We start from the raw sequence: 19104 nt of genomic DNA, 5'->3' as shown, positions 1-19104 counted from the left end.
TTAAGGGTCAAAAAGTTAAAATTCCTGATGAGAGGTGCTTTTCCCCCCACATTTCCGATGACCCATGATTTTCCCCCACTTAAAATCCTGATGGGAGAAGAATTTTCACTGGATTACTGATGCACCCCTTTTTTCCCCCCCTTAGATTTCGAACATGAGGGGAATTTCCACCAGGATGACAAAAATTGGACTAAGAGTTGGGAAATCCTCTTGATGACCTGTGTTTTTCCTCCAAGACTATGGATGACTTTAATGCGGACAAAGTTTGTGATGAACCTTGCTGGTCCAACTTTACTGCTGCTGCAATTTCTTATTAAATTTGTGTTTTATCTTATCATAAGTTGCAGAAGGGTTTGTAGGTTTTGAAGTATGCATTATATATTCAAGAAATATGCTTGGAAATTACAAGTATAAGCAAACTGATTACTGAAACAGTAAATTGAGAACAAATACAAAGCATACCCGGAATCCTTTGCTTTTATTTGAAGGTCTGATTTTTTATTCAAGAAAAAACAATGTAGATCTGCTCTTATTCAGCATTAAACCACACCTAAATGCAAGAACTGTAGGTGCCTATGTGTGAGCAAGCCGAGAGCTTGGGAAAAAGGCATCCAAACCCTCAGAGAAACCAGCAATAACAAAGAACTGAAACCTATACAAATCTGCCCTGTAAGAAGTCAGATCTGTTTGCAATAAGCACCAATTTGACCTCTGAATGAAGCCAATCACAGCTGCAACAATTCGACTGATCTTTCACAGTCTCACAGTCACCATGCAATGAAGAATGAACATTCTACAATGAAGAAATCCAGTTGAATCCCTCAAGCTTCAAGAACCAGAGAAAGAGATATCAAGTAATCAAATAACAATAAGTGTTAAAACACTCATAAAGGGAGCGCCCAACTATAGAGAATATATTAAGTCACTTAAATAAATTTAAGTGAAATATATTATTAAAAAGCCAATGTGACAATAACATTTGCCATTAATTAATATATTCTCATAAAATCACTGAGAAATTAATATCTCCCTTAATATGCTCCGAATGACAAACCTTCAGGTGCTGGAGCCAAGGCTCGCAAAACCCATGTGACTAGGGGTTTGTCTAAAAATAGCCAAACTTACTAAAAATAGCAAGTTTCTCAAACGGAGCCAGAAACTGCTCAAACGGAGTTTGAACTGCACCCAACACTAAATTGAAGAACAATTCCTCCATCAACTGTCTCAATGACCCTTTGTCAATACCTTGTTAGCTTACGAGGGTCCAAGAAATGAGCTAACTCATCTGATCCTAAGTGTTGACTATGGTGGGGACGTTACAAAGTTCATGTTCCTGATGATGATCGATTTCCACCAAGGTCAGTAATGAACACATTTTGAAGATTTTAATTCGGATGATGATTCTTGATGCAAGGCGAATTTCCACGAGAGTGAGTATTGATGATTTTTGGATCCAGATGACTCTCTAGACAAGGGTCGATTTTCCCCCAAAGTGTTTTTTGAGTTGAATGACGAAATTTAAGTTGGAATTTTCATTCAAGGTAGGGATCGATTTTCCCTTGGAAGCTTTTTTTGCAAAGTTTGATGAAATTCTATTGGGATTTTTATCCCAATAAGGGGCGATTTTCCCCCAAATGGAATTTTAATGATTTTCAATAACCTTTTTATTTGGGATTTTTATCCCAATAGGGGGCGATTTTCCCCCAATGGTCAAAGTTGATTAAATTTTGAAATATTTTTAAGTAAATGGCCCCAAATTTAATTATTTTTATGATCATTGATGATTATTTAAAAAAAATAAAATTAATAAATGATCTACAATAAACATTAAATGATTTTTTACCTTCTAGAAGCAAATCGATTTTCCCCAGGCAAGTATAAGCAACAAAGTTTTATCCCACATTGCTTGTGTGGTGAAAACTTGAAGTGAAAACATGTTTAAAAGGGAAGGCCAGCAATATTATATTCTTATATTTGCCGAGTGTTGCATCAAAGTGAAGACATTTTAGTGGCTGATTGTGACTTTTCCAGCTAGGCGATTTTTTTCTACGTGTCCATTGGACACCATTTGAGGTGATTGGAGTTGTGGATTTGAAGTTGATCTCTTCCAATCAGACCTAGGCGCCATTTTTGGGGAAGATTGCAGCTTGTTTAAAGGTCAAATTTTCAGACATGCGATTTTTTTGGAGGTGGCGCCATTTGTGAAGGAGGGCGATTTTGTTTAGGGGGTCAAACTTCCCCATATTTGAGATATTTCCTTCATGTTGGTGGGCTGCCATTGCTGTTGCTTGCTGTGATAACCATCAGACCTGCATATTTTTGACATTGTTGAAGTTTGCTTGACCTCCATTGTTGGCTGGGCTTTATTCTTCATAACAATAATTATCAAAAACAATTAAATGGGTGAATGGCTGATTTGGAGCTTATTCTGAAATCTTGCCAGGAGAGATCACCATAATTGCTTCCCTTTCCCCTCTAATTTGTTGATATCATCCAAATGTGCTGGGGTTTCACCAAATTGAACACTAATCTGCCTTAGTTATTCCTTGTCAATAATTTGTCAAGCAAGAGCTGCTCCAAAACCCTTTTTATTTATTTATTTGCAATCCCGGCTGCTGAAAATGGTACGGCTGACCTAGGAATGGTACGGCTGACTTATATGTGCATTAAACTTGCTGAAAAGTGAGTCTAAACTGCTCAGATCTGATTCTCATACCCAAAGGTTTCTGTAGCTGTCAAAAGTCCTTTGATTAAGACCCTTCTTGCTCAAATAAATGCATTCCCGACACTCCAAATTGATAGAATATGAAAGGGTTTTCATCCTTCCACTCAGAAATGGAGGGCTTCGTCTCGAATTCCACACCAAACACCTGCAAAATATGTTGCAAACCTGCAAGAAAGTATTTCTTCTCAAAATCCTCAATCATAATGTGTAAAATGAGCTCCCAAACACGTTTTACTTTCAGCCCAAACCCTAATTTCGAATTGTTGGTTGTAATTAGGGCTAGCGGATTCCTATTGCCTTAGGCAACATTGGAATCCGCCCCCCTCTATATAGGGCTAGGCCCATCACCACTCGACACTTAAGGTTGCTCGCCACACACTAATATAAAACGCCTCCTTGATAGGGCCAACCCCATTAAGGCAAATTAATGGAAAGCAATAAAATAGTTTAAAGGTTAAAGGAGGCCGACATGATTAGGGATCTATTTGTCACCTATAAATGCATCACCTTCCTCTCATTTATATCAATCAAGTTTCATGCAAGTAATACAATCCTTGGTGAAGAGCGAAATTTATCAAAGTCTTTTATAGAGGCATCGAACTTCCATAGAGGTAGCGAACTTCCATATAGAGGCAGCGAACTTCATAAGGATTGCAACCAGCAAATAGCGAACCTCACATGTTGTAGCAGATCCAAATAGGAGGGTGCGAACTTGATCTAACAGCAGTAGATCTTACCTTGAAGGCAGCGAACTCTCTTAGAGACAGCAGATCATCATACAAAATTGAAGACTCCAATAAAAGGGCTGTAATCAGATAAGGAGGACTATAACCTAATTATTCCTCCCTCATGGTGACTGTAAAAGCAGATAAGTGTATAACTTCCTATTGAATTCTAAATCATAAATCAGATCTGAGGATCCTTTGGCTCGGTTTTTCCTCCTAGGAGGTTTTCCTAGGGTAACTGTGCATTGTCTTTAGTTTTTCATTTCCTTTATTATGCCTAAAGTCTGAAAACTAATTAATTAATTAATCTAAATCTAATTTTCTGAGTTTTATGCAATTTGAAAGTACTAAAAATAACATGGTATCAGAGCTAATTGGTTAGATTAATCTTCAGATTTAAAATTCAGTTCACCTTTATTTCAGTATGCTGTAGTTTTTGCAAATCAGGTCAATTGGGCTGAAAGTTGAAGATAGGCTTGATGGGAATCTAAATTTTACTGCATGGAAGGTTCGAATCAAGTTGGCTCTCGAGGAAGAAGACCTCCTCCAATTCATAGAAGAAAAAGAGCTAATTGTGCCATCGGATGCTGCTGAGTTAAAACAATTCAAAAAGGATGCTATCAAGGCCAGGAAGATCCTCATTGATTCAGTCAAAGATCACCTCGTCACCTCTATTGCCTCATTCACCACTGCAAGGGAAATGTTCACCCATCTTCAAGGTACATATGAAGTTAACAATCTTAGTAGGGCAATTACGTTAAGACAACAACTTCTTAATATCAAAATGGCTAAAGAAGACTCTATTATTTCCTACTTCATGAGAATTTCTGAACTTAAGAATCAGCTAGGATTAATTGGTCATATCATGGAAGACAAAGACCTTGTCATGATTGCTCTTAATGGCCTACCCTTCTCTTGGGAATCATTTATCCAAACCATAAGTGGCCGGTCTGAGCTACCTTCCCTTGATCGTCTTAAGAATGACTGCATCCAAGAAGAGTCTTGCCTCTTCACTAGAGGTCAATCCAAGAGCCCTCATGTAGATGAGCATCACATGCTCGCTGCCCAATGCAAGAAAAAGGGTAATTGGAAGCAACCTTATCCTAAAAGAAATAGGGAATCAAGACCTTTTAGTTCCCAACACCCTTGGAAGAAACCAAGAGATACTTCGCGTGTGCGATGCTTTAGATGTGACAAATTCGGTCACTATGCTAAGGAATGCCAGTTTAACCCTAACCAAAGTGAAGCTAATCTAAATGAAGTTTCTGAACACAATGATGACTTCCTATTCATTTCTGCCCTATCTAGCAGTATTCCCTCAGATAGCAATACATGGTTGATTGACAGTGGTGCCTCTAGACACATCACAGGTTACTGTGACCACCTTTTAGGTCTTGTAGAAAAGGATACTAGCCTTCACGTGGTAATTGGTGATGACGCTCGTTATTCGGTAAGAGGTTCTGGTTCTACTTCTCTAAATTTAGATTCTGGTATTTCATTACATCTAAGTGATATACTGTTTGTTCCTGGAATTAAAAGAAATCTAATTTCCATTTCTGCCTTAGAAGATAAAGGTTATCAAATTGCATTTTCTGAAGCAAAAGTTCTTGCTTGGTCTAAGAAAGCTAGTTTCAAATCTGCTCGTATAATTGGTCATAGATATGATAGTCTTTATAAGCTCTCTACTAACCCTATTCAAGCCCTCATTAATGAGGTCCCGGAATCCTGTGAACTATGGCATAGAAGACTTGGACATCTACATTACCAAGCTCTTCCATCACTTGAAAGGTTAGTCAAAGGTATGCCTAAACTCAGTCAAGTTCATGATAACATTTGTAAAGGTTGTGCTATTGGTAAGAATGTTAAAAATCCATTTCATAAAAGCGAAAATAGAGCTAAAGACAAACTTGAACTTGTTCACTCTGATTTATGTGGTCCTATGTCTATGGCATCTCCTAGTGGATTTCTTTATTACGTAATCTTCATAGATGACTTCTCTAGGAAAACTTGGATCTACTTTCTGAAAACTAAAGAATCTGACGAAGTGTTAAGTAAATTTAAAGAATTTAAAGCATTATCTGAAAACTCCTCTAGTAAAAGAATTAAATGTTTAAGATCTGACAATGGAGGTGAGTACACCTCCGGAAGCTTTCATGATTTTTGCATTGAATCAGGAATTAAGAGGGAGTTTTGTGTTCCATACAATCCTCAACAAAATGGTGTCGCTGAAAGAAAGAATAGGACCATTGTGGAGGCTGCAAAGGCTATGATCCACGATCAAGACCTTCAGATTTTTCTATGGGCTGAGGCTTCTAGAATTGCAATATATATACAGAATAGATGTCCTCATCGTGCCCTAAAGAACATGACCCCGGAAGAAGCTTTCACAGGTTCCAAACCAGACATCAGTCATCTCAGAATCTTTGGAAGTCCTGTCTATGTTCATATACCTAAAGAAAAGCGATCAAAGTTGGAACCCTCCAGAAAGAAAGGGATGCTTGTCGGATATAGTGAATCCTCCAAGGCATTCAGGATCTACATCCCAGGTCAAAGGTACATTGAGGTAAGTAGGGATGTTACATTTGAAGAAGACATTGCTTTTAAGAAATCGAAAGGCTCTGGTGTTATTGATGAATCTAATGTTAATCAAAATACGAATGTTGATACTAACCCTGAGATTCAGAGGGAGCAAGTTGAACCTCCATCCCAAGAGGATCATGATGATCCTCCTGAGCCCATGATTCCCACTGACATTCCCAGTGACATCATCGTCTCCAAAAAGAGGCCACTTTGGGTAAGAAACACCATTCAAGAAGCAGAAAGATTTGCTGCTCCAAGTGGCACCTTTCGTGAATCTAAGAAACCTCAGGTATTTTCCAACTATGTTTCCTTAATGTGTAATCTCATTGAATCTGAACCTTGCAATGTTGAAGAAGCCCTAAGTCATCATGCCTGGAAGCTTGCTATGGATGAAGAATATCAGTCAATTATCAAGAATGATGTATGGGACCTTGTGCCTCGACCCAAAGGTAAATCCGTTGTTTCCTCTAAATGGTTGTTTAAAATTAAACATAATGCTAATGGTAGTATTGAAAAATATAAGACTAGATTTGTAGCTCGTGGTTTTTCCCAAAAGGAAGGCATAGATTATGAAGAAACATTTGCTCCTGTTGCTAGATATACCTCCATTAGAACGATCATTGCTATTGCTGCTGCTAAGGGTTGGAAATTACATCAGATGGATGTTAAGACTGCTTTTCTCAATGGTGTCATTGAGGAAGAAGTCTATATTGAGCAACCTGAGGGATATGAGATCCAGGATAGATTAACTCACGTGTGTAGGTTAAAGAAAGCTCTTTATGGTCTTAAACAAGCCCCTCGTGCTTGGTATGAAAGAATTGATAAATATCTGTTAAGTCTAGGCTTTCGTAAAAATGATGCTGACCCTAACATTTATCTTAAAATTGCAAATGATGAAATGTTGATTTTAGTTCTTTATGTGGATGACTTATTTCTTACTGGTAAAAATGAACTTATTATTGGATGCAAGAAAGATCTAGCTTCTAAATTTGAAATGAAAGATTTAGGTCTAATGCATTATTTCCTAGGTTTAGAAGTATGGCAAAGATTTAACGAAATCTTTCTAAGTCAAGGAAAGTATACTATTGACATTCTGAAAAGATTTCGGATGATGGATTGTAAGCCAATGTCTACTCCTATGGAATCTAACTTAAAGAAGTTGAGTATTTTTGCAGCTAACTCTGATTTTGCAGATCCATCCGAGTACCGACAGTTGATTGGATCTCTGATGTATCTAGTTAATACTAGACCAGACATATGTTTTGCTGTGAATGCTCTCAGTCAGTTCATGAGCCTACCCAAGCATGTTCACCTGGTTGTTGCCAAGCATATCCTAAGATATTTGCGAGGCACTATTGGTTTTGGGCTGAAGTATCCACTTAACACTCCAATAACCTTGGAAGGTTATTTTGATGCAGACTGGGCTGGAAGCGTCAAAGATAGGAAAAGTACCTCTGGTATTTGCTTTAGCTTGGGTTCTGCAGTGATCTCTTGGGCTTGCAGAAAACAATCCTCAGTGGCATTGAGCACTGCTGAAGCTGAGTATATTGCTGCAAGTGTAGCTTCCAGAGAAGCAGTATGGCTTCGTAAGCTTCTTGCTGGACTGTTTGGTCAGCCATGGGATCCCACAGTCATTCACTGTGATAACCAGAGTTGTATTAAAATGTCTAACAATCCAGTGTTTCATGACAGGTCAAAACACGTGGAAACTCATTTTCATTATATTCGGGACATGGTACAAAGAGGTGCCATTCAGCTGAAGTATGTCAGCACTGATGAGCAGGTTGCGGATATTCTTACCAAGCCTCTAGCAAAAGTGAAGTTTGTGTACTTCAGGGATAGACTTGGTATTGTGGAAAATGAATCTCCAATTGAGAGGGAGTCTCTAGTGCAGTGATACCTTGTATTGTATAAATCCACCCTCCGCGAGAAATGTAAGGTGGTAATGTAAACTTCTCAGGGAGAGGCATAAACCATCCTCTGCGGGCAATGTAAGATGGTGTTGTAAATGTTAACCACCCTCTGCGGGCAATGTAAGGTGGTATTGTAAACTTCTCAGGGAGAAGTGTGATTATTAACCATCCTCTGCGGGCAATGTAAGATGGTATTGTAAATGTTAACCACCCTCTGCGGGCAATGTAAGGTGGTATTGTAAACTTCTCAGGGAGAAGTATAAACTTAAAACCATCCTCTGCGGGCAATGTAAGATGGTAAGCAAAGGATCCTCTCCACCCTTTGTGAGCAATGCAAGGTGGATCCAGTCTATGCTTGTGTGCAAGCTGGAAGATTATGATTATGATTCTATTCCCTAATTAAGAGGGAGTGTTGGTTGTAATTAGGGCTAGTGGATTCCTATTGCCTTACGCAACATTGGAATCAGCCCCCCTTTATATAGGGCTAGGCCCATCACCACTCAGCACTTAAGGTTGCTCGCCACACACTAATATAAAACGCCTCCTTGATAGGGCCGACCCCATTAAGGCAAATTAATGGAAAGCAATAAAATAGTTTAAAGGTTAAAGGAGGCCGACATGATTAGGGATCTATTTGTCACCTATAAATGCATCACCTTCCTCTCATTTATATCAATCAAGTTTCATGCAAGTAATACAATCCTTGGTGAAGAGCGAAATTTATCAAAGTCTTTTATAGAGGCAGCGAACTTCCATAGAGGCAGCGAACTTCATAAGGATTGCAACCAGCAAATAGTGAACCTCACATGTTGTAGCAGATCCGAATAGGAGGGTGCGAACTTGATCTAACAGCAGCAGATCTTACCTTGAAGGCAGCGAACTCTCTTAGAGACAGCAGATCATCATACAAAATTGAAGACTCCAATAAAAGGGCTGTAATCAGATAAGGAGGACTATAACCTAATTATTCCTCCCTCATGGTGACTGTAAAAGCAGATAAGTGTATAACTTCCTATTGAATTCTAAATCATAAATCAGATCTGAGGATCCTTTGGCTCGGTTTTTCCTCCTAGGAGGTTTTCCCAGGGTAACTGTGCATTGTCTTTAGTTTTTCATTTCCTTTATTATGCCTAAAGTCTGAAAACTAATTAGTTAATTAATCTAAATCTAATTTTCTGAGTTTTATGCAATCTGAAAGTACTAAAAATAACACGAATTAGGGTTTCGTTTGCCCTTTTTATTAATAAAATAACTTTATTTAATTTGCAAAAAATCCCTTTAGAAGTTCAATTGGCTAGAGGGGTCAATTATTCATTGAATGGGGCCAAAATCATTTAAACCAACTCCTCCAAGTTGGCACGCCTAGGAAAGTTGTTATGGCTTTTTTTTTAATAATATAATAAGATATGTGATTAATATAATCACCTTTTTATTATTTAATCAACTTAGGAAATATTAAAATATTTCCTATTTTATTCATCAAGTGCTCAAATAAACTCAGAATTGTAAACTGATTGAAACCACCTGCCTGTGGATAATGCCTGAGCCACATAAGCCAACTGGGCGTACATCCCTAAAATCTAGGGATGCTCATTAAGTGTAGACAAAAATCTCGATGAACCTAAAACTGAGTCCTGATGATTCATCACTGCTATGAGCACGTCTTGGTAACTGCTGCTGATCTGGAAGTTCTTCCTAAAAATTAGGAGATCCTCCTAAAAATTAGGAACCTGATAAAAGTCTCACAATCATCCTAGAAAGTCTCCGAGCACCTCCCAGACCAATCCTAATCATCCCCTAAAATCTAGGAATACCTCCTAAATTTTAGGAATATGTCTGGAATTGCTCAAAATGGCATGTAAAGCTTAGGACTACCTTTGTCAATCCACTGAAAGAAATCCCTCTGCGTCCTGATGGCCTACGAGATCCAAGTAATAGACCATCCCACCACTCTTCTCCTGTCGCCTAGAAAGGGGACGTTACATAGTTGCGCTGAGATCATATGCATTATTCCTTGATATGCACCTTTGTCATGTTGTTTTGATAGCCAATAAAGGTGTTTTTTATACATATGAGAGTTTTTCATAAGTTTAGTTAGTTATCATTGTTGCAGACTAGTGTATGAGGGATACTCTCCTTGTTAATGAGGTGGTTTATAAACAGCTCCATCCTTTGGGTATTTGTTTTTGTTTGTAGGGTTCACAAGTTTATACCATTTACAAGATCATGTGGAGATAAGATTTTGTTATCTTGTGAGCTTGAAATTGAAATGAGCGTGGTTAAGGAGAGAAATAGTTCCAATACAAGATGTTGGAGAAGTGAGGATTTAAAAACTTGAATATTTTGCATAGATTCTTAGCTTTGAGGAGATGGTGGGTAGATTGGAAAGTATGATACTGGTCCTATTTTCCTAGTTAGGAACTCCAAAAGAAATCATAGAAGAAGAAGAACCATAACAAAGAGAAATGGAGCATTGCGAGTCTTTTGAAAAATGATATATAGCCCTAAGATGGTGAAATTGGTGTGGAGAAGTTGGACCAATGGGTGTCCCAAATGGTGGTAAACTTTAGTCTTTATCGACTATCCCTTCACTAGCAACTTTTTTTTCAAGATTAAAGATTTTCAAGCACACGCTGACTTGGTATGAGAGCTATGCACGATTATTATAAGTTCAAAGGTGCCTCTAGTTTTCAAGTGGGAAGACTTCAAGAAGTTGCTACGTGAGCAATTCTATTCCCATATGCTATGAAGACGAGTAGGTGATGTAGTGGCTTTACTTGAGACAAAGGTAGGAATAAAGCGTGCAGACATACATAGGTGAGTTTAGAAAGAAGGTAGTCCAAATGAGAAAGGTTGTAATAGATCAAGAAGTTTTCATGAAGTATGTTGGAGGATTGTTTGACACTTGAAGAGGGATCAAGAAGTTCTCATAATTGATAGCCAAGCAATGAGGAATTTGTTAAAAAAGAAACCAAATAAGGACATAGCCCAAGGAAGAATTGGTAGATGGTAGTTTGAATTACTTGGAAATGACTTTAACTTTGAATGGATTAAGGGAGAAAACAATTGATTGGCTGACTCATTAACCAGATAATTAGCAGGTGCAATCATTATAGGATATTCAACACCTGTTTGGGGGGATTGGGGAGGAAATCCCATTCAATTACCCCAATTGCCAGCACATATCATTGAAGTTATGACTGATGTATGGATCCTAGACAACTGGTTGGATCATTTGAGAGATCTTATCCCGAGAGCAATTTATTTTGGTATTTTAAACCTACTTCCACTAGTTGAATACACGCACGATCAAGGACTAGTAGGAGAAGAATATTTTTTGACACGGTTTGGTCTTGAAGATGCGACCATATCCACTTTTATTCAAAATGATGCTTGGCATGTTCAAATATTAAGATTCACAACAATATTATGGTCTATCAAAAGTAAAATGAACTTCTTGAAACGCTGTAAATTTGGTTTCTTCTACAACATAAGTATTTTGCAGGAAGAATTTGAAGACGATGCTGACATTTTGGATTAGTATTTACTCTAGATATTACCGAATTATTAAATTATGTTAAACCTAGATTTGCTGCTTCTATTTTAGAAGCAATGGAGATATTTGATCCATTCCCACTACTATCATCCTCCAAGGACAGGATTCTATGCAATGGCATTCCCCTGTTCAATACAATTTACGATAGAAGATTGCAAACCAACTCTAATACCAACTCAATTATCAAGGAGAATTGAATACAACATGGCTATGGCAGACGTGCTACAAAGAATAGTCTTCAGATTTGTACAATTCCTTCAGACCAGACAGTGCTAGAAGAACAAATACCATGGAATCTTTTACCATCAATGCCATTCACCTAATGATGAATTAAATGACTAATAATGGGGTCTGTCCATTATCGTGGTTAATTTCTTCTCACATGAAAATCTAGTAGTACGAGATGCCACCTCATGTTTAAAGACGTAAACCCACTCACGTTAAAGGCGTATGAGTTAGTCGTTTTGTGTCAGAAAAGATGAATAATATGGTACTCACTTTCGGTTGTGAGGTGACCGTTCTATAGCTGCGGGTCCAATGCTGTTTGTCTTAATCATCTAGTTCATGTTCCTTTTCCCAAGTGGAGCTACAAATGATTAGTTTGGCACACTTGTCCATTTTCTGTGGATGGATTTCAACCTCCATTTTTCATCTTTATAATGCTATAAAAGAGCAATGTTTTATAATGTTAAAAAAAGTTCACAACAATTAAAAAAAGATTGCATTATAAAAGCAGTTCAACACGACAGTATTTATGATAACAACAATAAATAAATGATGACAACAACATTATAATACCAATTAAATTAACCATGACAACAGTGACAGCAATAATTGTAGCATAACAAGTACAACAATAAATATCTCATGATTAAAATTCATAGTTGATTATATAGGTTATATAACAGCTAACATGAACAACAATATTTTGGATTTCTGATTTCATTGTTTTAAAAGGTTACAAACTTCGAAATTATTGATTTGGTATTAAAGGTGTATTTGTTAGCCTCAGATTTGTCATTGATGTCTAGAGTATTCCCCTCTGTCGCTGTATTCTTTGTTGTTCATTCTCTGTCCCAAAAAGAACACACTCAGATTTTATTTCAGTCACATTTGATGTTAATGACAGTCAAAATATACAAAGGATACAAAGAAACAGTGGTTGATTTTACCTTTGACCTGATCATATTTGTCTCTGCAAAATACTGTGAGATTGATGCCACAAAAGCATAAGTTTATGCTCAGATTTTGTTGTGATGGAAGATTGAATGAATTCATATAAGTTGAGGGGCTGATTGTATGAAGAAATGAAGTTTATGAATTATAATGATTTACTGAAGTCGATAGTTGTAGGTAGTTGCTCGATAGTTGTAGGTAGTTGCAACCAGTTTTGGATAGTTGCAACAACCTGGTAGTTGTAACCGTGTTACAACTAATCCTTGCCTTAATGATGCATCGAATCATATATTTGTTTTTTAAAAAGAGACAACAAGCACAAGTAAAAACTTCATCGAACTTTTATTGTTCAAAATGCTGTTAAACAGTTAATACTTATAACTACCATAGGTAGTTTCTTCAACTATCAAAGGTGGACATATTGATAAAAAGTGATTTTGTGTAAGTCTTTTAATATCACTGGTAATATGAGATAGAAAGAAAGAACATGTACATTCTGAAGAATCCTTTTTAATATCAGCACTATTGTATTCAGAAGAACTGTGGTTTTGAGGGCCTGAGACAAAATGAGAATTATAGTTTTCAAAGTCTGAGACAAGAGGGCCACCACACAAATAAGAATAATATAAATCTTTATGAATATGTTCTGCAGATCCAGTGGTGAGACTAGTTTCTAAATTCAGATTGTTCTTTCCATTATTGATTCAATTTGAATTAAGTTTTGATTATAACAGTGATAAGAGCATACACTCGTGATTATTTTGAAGTTGATAACTCAGATTTCAGAGTTGGTGCTCTGAAAGAGAACTTTGAATTGAGTTCGTGCTCAGAAAGATTGGGGTTTGGTGACTCCTTAGGGTTGGTGCCCTTAAATATTGTAAAACATTTCAATTGTGAGGCTGCATTAGGACAGTAGATCCTAGTGGCATTTGTCACCGTTTTTTTTTCCACATTGGGTTTCCATGTAAAATCTTGTGTGTTGTGCTCTTGATGTTGCATCTTTTTAGTTTCTGCTGTTGCATCTTTCAAATCTTTCATTTTACAATTAAAACTTTCATAAAATCTTAAAGGGGTTGGAAGTATTAAGTTTCATAAAATCTAAAAGGGGTTACAAGTATTAAGTTTCATTTTGTACTACTGATTCATGACACCCCCCACCCCCCCCCTCCACCCCTCTCAGTAGTACTTCTGTATTTGCTGTAGTCTGGTCTAGTGTGGTGTCGTGTGAGAAGTACAAACAAATAGTTTTCCTTTTTCAGAATGTGGCTGTCATGCAGGCTTTGAAGTCATCATCCAATGTCGTTCATTGACTCTTAGAAATTTGACCCTCTCTCTTGCTCTCTTTTATATATATAGTTGTCCCCCTGCCGTCTCCCAAAAATGGCCCTCGGTATGCTATCCTCAAAATGCGTTCCTGTCCCCCCCCCTCGCCCCCCCCCCCCCTCCCTCATCCCTGAAATGCCATGGAACATAGGTTTGAGGAAATGCTTAAATCCATATCTGTTTATGCATTTATACTCTCTATGTAATGTTCACGCTTCAATATTATTCTGTAATTTATGCTTGAGTAAGAACATTTCAATGGAGACGAGGTTGAGTCAACAGGTTCCAAAGCAACCACCATTGTATGCATCTCCCTCCACTTGACATTCAAAGGCAGCTCGTGATCTCTTTCTTTCCTCTAGAGGGAAGTGACTACATTAGGGTCCTTTGTTGTATGTTTATATGGCATTTTTGTACATATTTTTTGTATCTCTTGGATGATTTATCAGCTAGGATGTATAGCTAATATGCACTATATGGATAATATGTGCCATCTGACAATTGTTATCATACTTCATCCGAATTTGAAACATTTCAGATAGAAAAATGTTTTTTACAGGGCTGTGGACCTGATTTTAAATGAAGTTGATTCCTTTTGTATCTGTATTTTTCTTTGCATATTGTATAAGTATCTACTACTCATACAGATACAATATTACTTTTAAAAGAGATTGATGCAAGCTCAAGGGTTCAGAATTTAGTATTGCATGTTGTATCAGCATCTATTCTTTAAACAGAGAGGCAAAATGAATTCAGGGAGCAGAGGTTCCTTGCAGTGTTGGTTCAATATAAAAAAATGCTCTAGCTTTAAGCATGTTCACCGTAGAGTATTACCAAGATGAGTAATCTCCTTGGAAATAGTGGTGATATATGACATGAAGCAGATTCTATACTTCTGTTGTAAGATTGTATGTCTGATGTTTGCAGCTTATATCACTGAGTATGAACAATTTAACTATTTTTGTCTATCATTAATTTCAAATGCCCTATATTGTTTGCTATATTTTAATACTTCCAGTGAAATATCGTTTCAGTGTGGATCCAATGCTTCCCCTTGTAGATCTTCTCAAGCCTAAACATGTTATATTTTTATCAGAATGATTTCAGGCAACTGCACTTTAAAATATTAATGCAGGTTTTATATCGTGCTTCCCACCAAAGCTGAAAAGCATTAAGAGTAGCATTAATGGATTCTTAGGATATTTTTATTTTTTAAATACAATATTTTGCACATCTCCAAATCTTTAAAAGATATTTTATAGTTTCATAACTCAAGGCTTAATACAGGCTCTCAAATATTCCAAAGAAGCCCTTCTCATAAGATGAAAACAATTGCAGAGAAGTTTCAAACTTCTGGAAAAGACGGTTCAGTTCGCATTTAACAATGATGATGAGCACAAGTCATATTTAAATGAAATGGAAGGCGTTTCTTTGGAGGCCCGAGCATCAGTTGCAACAAATGTCTGGTCAAATTTTTCCAATAATAGAAAGCAGCAGGAGTGTGGGATGAGTCAATGGATTGTTCTTGGAAATTATTTGGAAAGTCTAATGCAGGTTTGAGCATTAGCCTTTAAGCTGTTAATCAATGAGTTTGCTATGTTCTATATTCTTAATATAAGGCATTGAAATAATTTTCAGTTTGCATACTAGTACAGTTTGTCTGCAAGATTGAATTTTTTTGTTTATGATGCATTTGAGTCGAACTGAATGCTAGGTTGGAGTTTTATATGAGATGGTGGGGGCCGCAAAAGATGCTGAATGTGCCTTTCAGAATGGTTTGAATATTTCAAACGCAAAAGATATACTGCTTGGTCAGGCAGCTTTTGGATCGTGTTTAGGTATCTATTTATCTATTCAGATCTTGGACTCATTATTAGAGGTTTGGCTATACATTTCTATTAGGGTATGCAGATACCCTTGTTTAGTTTAAAATTTTAAGATATTTCAAGGGTTTTTCCAGGTGAGATATATCGGAAGTGTCACAAATGGAAGATAGCTGAAAAGACATTTCAGGATGCAATGAAGGTATTTTGTCGACCTGATGTGAAATACACCTGTGAGCTGTGCAAAGTAACTGTGGAGGCTGCACTTAAAATGCGCATAGGGGACTTTTTCCGCAGATGTCCCAGGCAGAGAAAAAATTATGCAAATTTTTACAAAGAATTGACTTCTGCTTTTGACATTTACATGTCAGCAAAAGAAATGCTGCATAATATTGGAAGTAAATACTCTGATATGCCTCTTGATAGAAAGATGCATACAGAGTGTTGTGGCAGTAATTCTCAGGCCAGCATGGAAGGGAATGCAGAATCCATTTCCAAGTTGGAATCTTCCAGCAGAATCTCAAAGAATGAAATGTTTTCTTTAAGTATAGAGTCTGTGCTGTTAGAGGAGCTGATATCATTTACAGTGGAACACCATAGGAGAAGTCTGATGTCTAGACTTCTGCTTCAAATAGGTTGTCTTGGCTTACAAAATTGATTTATTTATTAAATTTTATTTCAGTTGCTTTCATTTGTTTGTAATTTGTTTCTAAGACCAAAAGTTTTGGTTCATGCTGAGCAGGCAAATGCCATGAGACATCTGGAGAATTTCTCAAGGCATATGAGATCTGTTTAGAGAATATTTCTCTCCATTTTTTCCATATCGATGGATTACCCTGTATATGTTCATTTATTAATGCTCATCATTGCCAGGAAAAATGCCCTGGCTGGAGAATTCCTGTAGATACATTACTTATTGAACGTGCAGCATTGCTGTACCACATCAGTTGGTTTTCTCTAAAGAAAAATCTCCCTGAACTATCATGGTAAGAGCATTGACTTTGTAGTGCGCAGTCTGATTTCTATAGATAAATTTTTTGTTGTTGTGTATGCTCCAGTATAAATATCAGCATACATGAACTTTTGTAGATGTTTTAAGTTAGTTGTTTCTCACCTTCAAGTTTTTACAGGACCCAGTGCTGCAGTTCTTCTGAAAACCTGAGATCATTTGTGATTGGATGTTTGCATCATGCCTTTTTTATCTGTAATCAGATGCCTGCACTTCTTCAAAAGGTTATAGTGTTCTTTCAGTTACACTTTTTTTGTGTACCTGTCTTTAATATTTTTCTTTTTGTTGCAACCATAAGAGCACTGAAGTTGCAGATTTTCAAAGCTAGTGGAACCATAAAATGTTATATTCCTCTCTGTTTTTGCAAGAATGAAAACTGAAACTATAATGTTTGCTACTGATGAGTTCACTCACAAAGAAATTTTGAATCTATAAATTTGTATAAATATTTTTTTTTTCTAATGGAAGATCTAAAAATTTGCAATATGTTTGCTTGCTACCTTGTAATCTTATGGAATACAATGTCTTTTCTCTAATTCGTCTGCTATCTATGTTGATAATCTCTGGAAATGTGCATATCCTTCGCTCCTGAATGTTTCATGTTACAGGTGTCAATATTGCTGGCTGTTGTTCACATGCCTTTAGCATTTGGTGGGCTATTCTCTGTACCTGAGGATTATACCAGCAACCTTTCTGGAAGTCATTGGTCTGCATATTTTCATCAGGTTTCTCTTGGAACAACATTACGTGAGGAGCACCTTGCTGTTTTGGATGCAAAGCTTGCATCACAAGATTCTGATACTAATGAGGTACTCTTGGATTTTTTTAGTTTGATTGATTACAATAATTGGTAGATATAATTTTTTGCTTATTTAAGAATCTAATCTTAATAGTTACTCTTCGTAAGTTGGATTGAACATAAAGATTGTTACAAAATTGTTTCCTTTGCTCTCATTATCTTGTAATATGATTTGTTATTTTCATTAAAAGATCCTTACACAACTTAAAGAAAATGCAATGAATGTAGCTGAAGTTATTTTATTTTTATTCTCATCAACTTTTTTGATCAGTCTGTTATCCATAATCAGTACAGGCAATGAAGTGACGATTGTAAGATGAGCCCAGTATACTCTCAGACGCTGAAACAAATGAAAAAGAAATAATATAATATATAGGGTTGCTGGTTATTTTCGAAGCTTAAAATAATATAGAAATATGATATAATATTATGTTATAATATGGTATAATACAAAGAAATAGAAACTGGGAAAAATCACGATAATAAGGACTTGCCCTGCTGCCAACTTTTTGCCTAAAAAATTGCAGTATTTTCCATTTAATTGGTCAATAAAAAAATTGGTGAAAAAAATTGTGATATTCTGACTATAAAATTTGTCCTTTGGGCAATTTTGCTCTTTTCCACAGTGAAATTTTGAAAATTTTCCAGAGCAATTCCTGATGAAATTTGACACCACTTTTGAGAGAGCTTGTTTAAAAGTGATAAGGTCATTGAAAATGGCATGTTCCATGAAGGTCTATGTTGCTTGGAAGGCAATTTGATTAAAAAAAAAAAAAAATATTTTTGATTGCATCAAATTAGTATTTTCCTTTATTTGGCATGAAATAATAAAAGCAACAAATTTTTCTCTATTCTTGAATTTTCTTCTTTTTTTTTTTGGTTAATTGAAAAAAATCTTTATCTTCTTGTTTTGTTGATTTCTTCTCAACTATGCTATCGGTTCCTTGGCTTGACATTGTATTGGATGGGACAAGTTTGACAGTGGGAGTGGGAACAATTTTGGGACATTGATGTACCTACAAGGTGCTTTGGAGAACAGGGTTATGTCCTCATAGTCAATAAAATAAAATAGTTTGAATGAGTTAAATTTACAATGTTCCACGGGGACGCACCCCCCCCCCCCTTTTTGACCACGTCTCCGAGATGGGGACGTGACGTCCCCCGCCATTGCCACCCAAGTGCCGTCGGAGACGGGGAGAGGTTTGGGCGTCTCCTCGTCCTTCGAGAGATGTGCAGACATCTCTCAAGGGACGAGGAGACACCCAGACGTCTCCTGTTGCCCCCACGTATATGCAATGTTTAAAATTAAAATTTTTAAAAAAAGTGACTTTTTTGGGGGTTAAGGGGTAACTATAACAACACAACAACACAATCTAACCTTCGAGTCTGATTAGGCTCACTATAACAACACAACTTAGAAATCTTGGTATTTAGATTTAGTATTTCAAATTTCCTATAGTCTCATTTGAAATGTA

General features: G+C 36.7%; 1 pseudogene; it reads left to right on the top strand.

Moving 5' to 3' along the window:
* Positions 1-19104, top strand: part of LOC131029557 (separase-like) — a 141674-nt pseudogene that overhangs the window by 44906 nt on the left and 77664 nt on the right.

Source organism: Cryptomeria japonica, chromosome 3 (genome assembly GCF_030272615.1).
Source record: "Cryptomeria japonica chromosome 3, Sugi_1.0, whole genome shotgun sequence".
Lineage (NCBI taxonomy): Eukaryota > Viridiplantae > Streptophyta > Pinopsida > Cupressales > Cupressaceae > Cryptomeria > Cryptomeria japonica.
The sequence above is the reverse complement of the archived record's forward strand: the minus strand, read 5'-3'. Positions and strand labels throughout refer to the sequence as shown.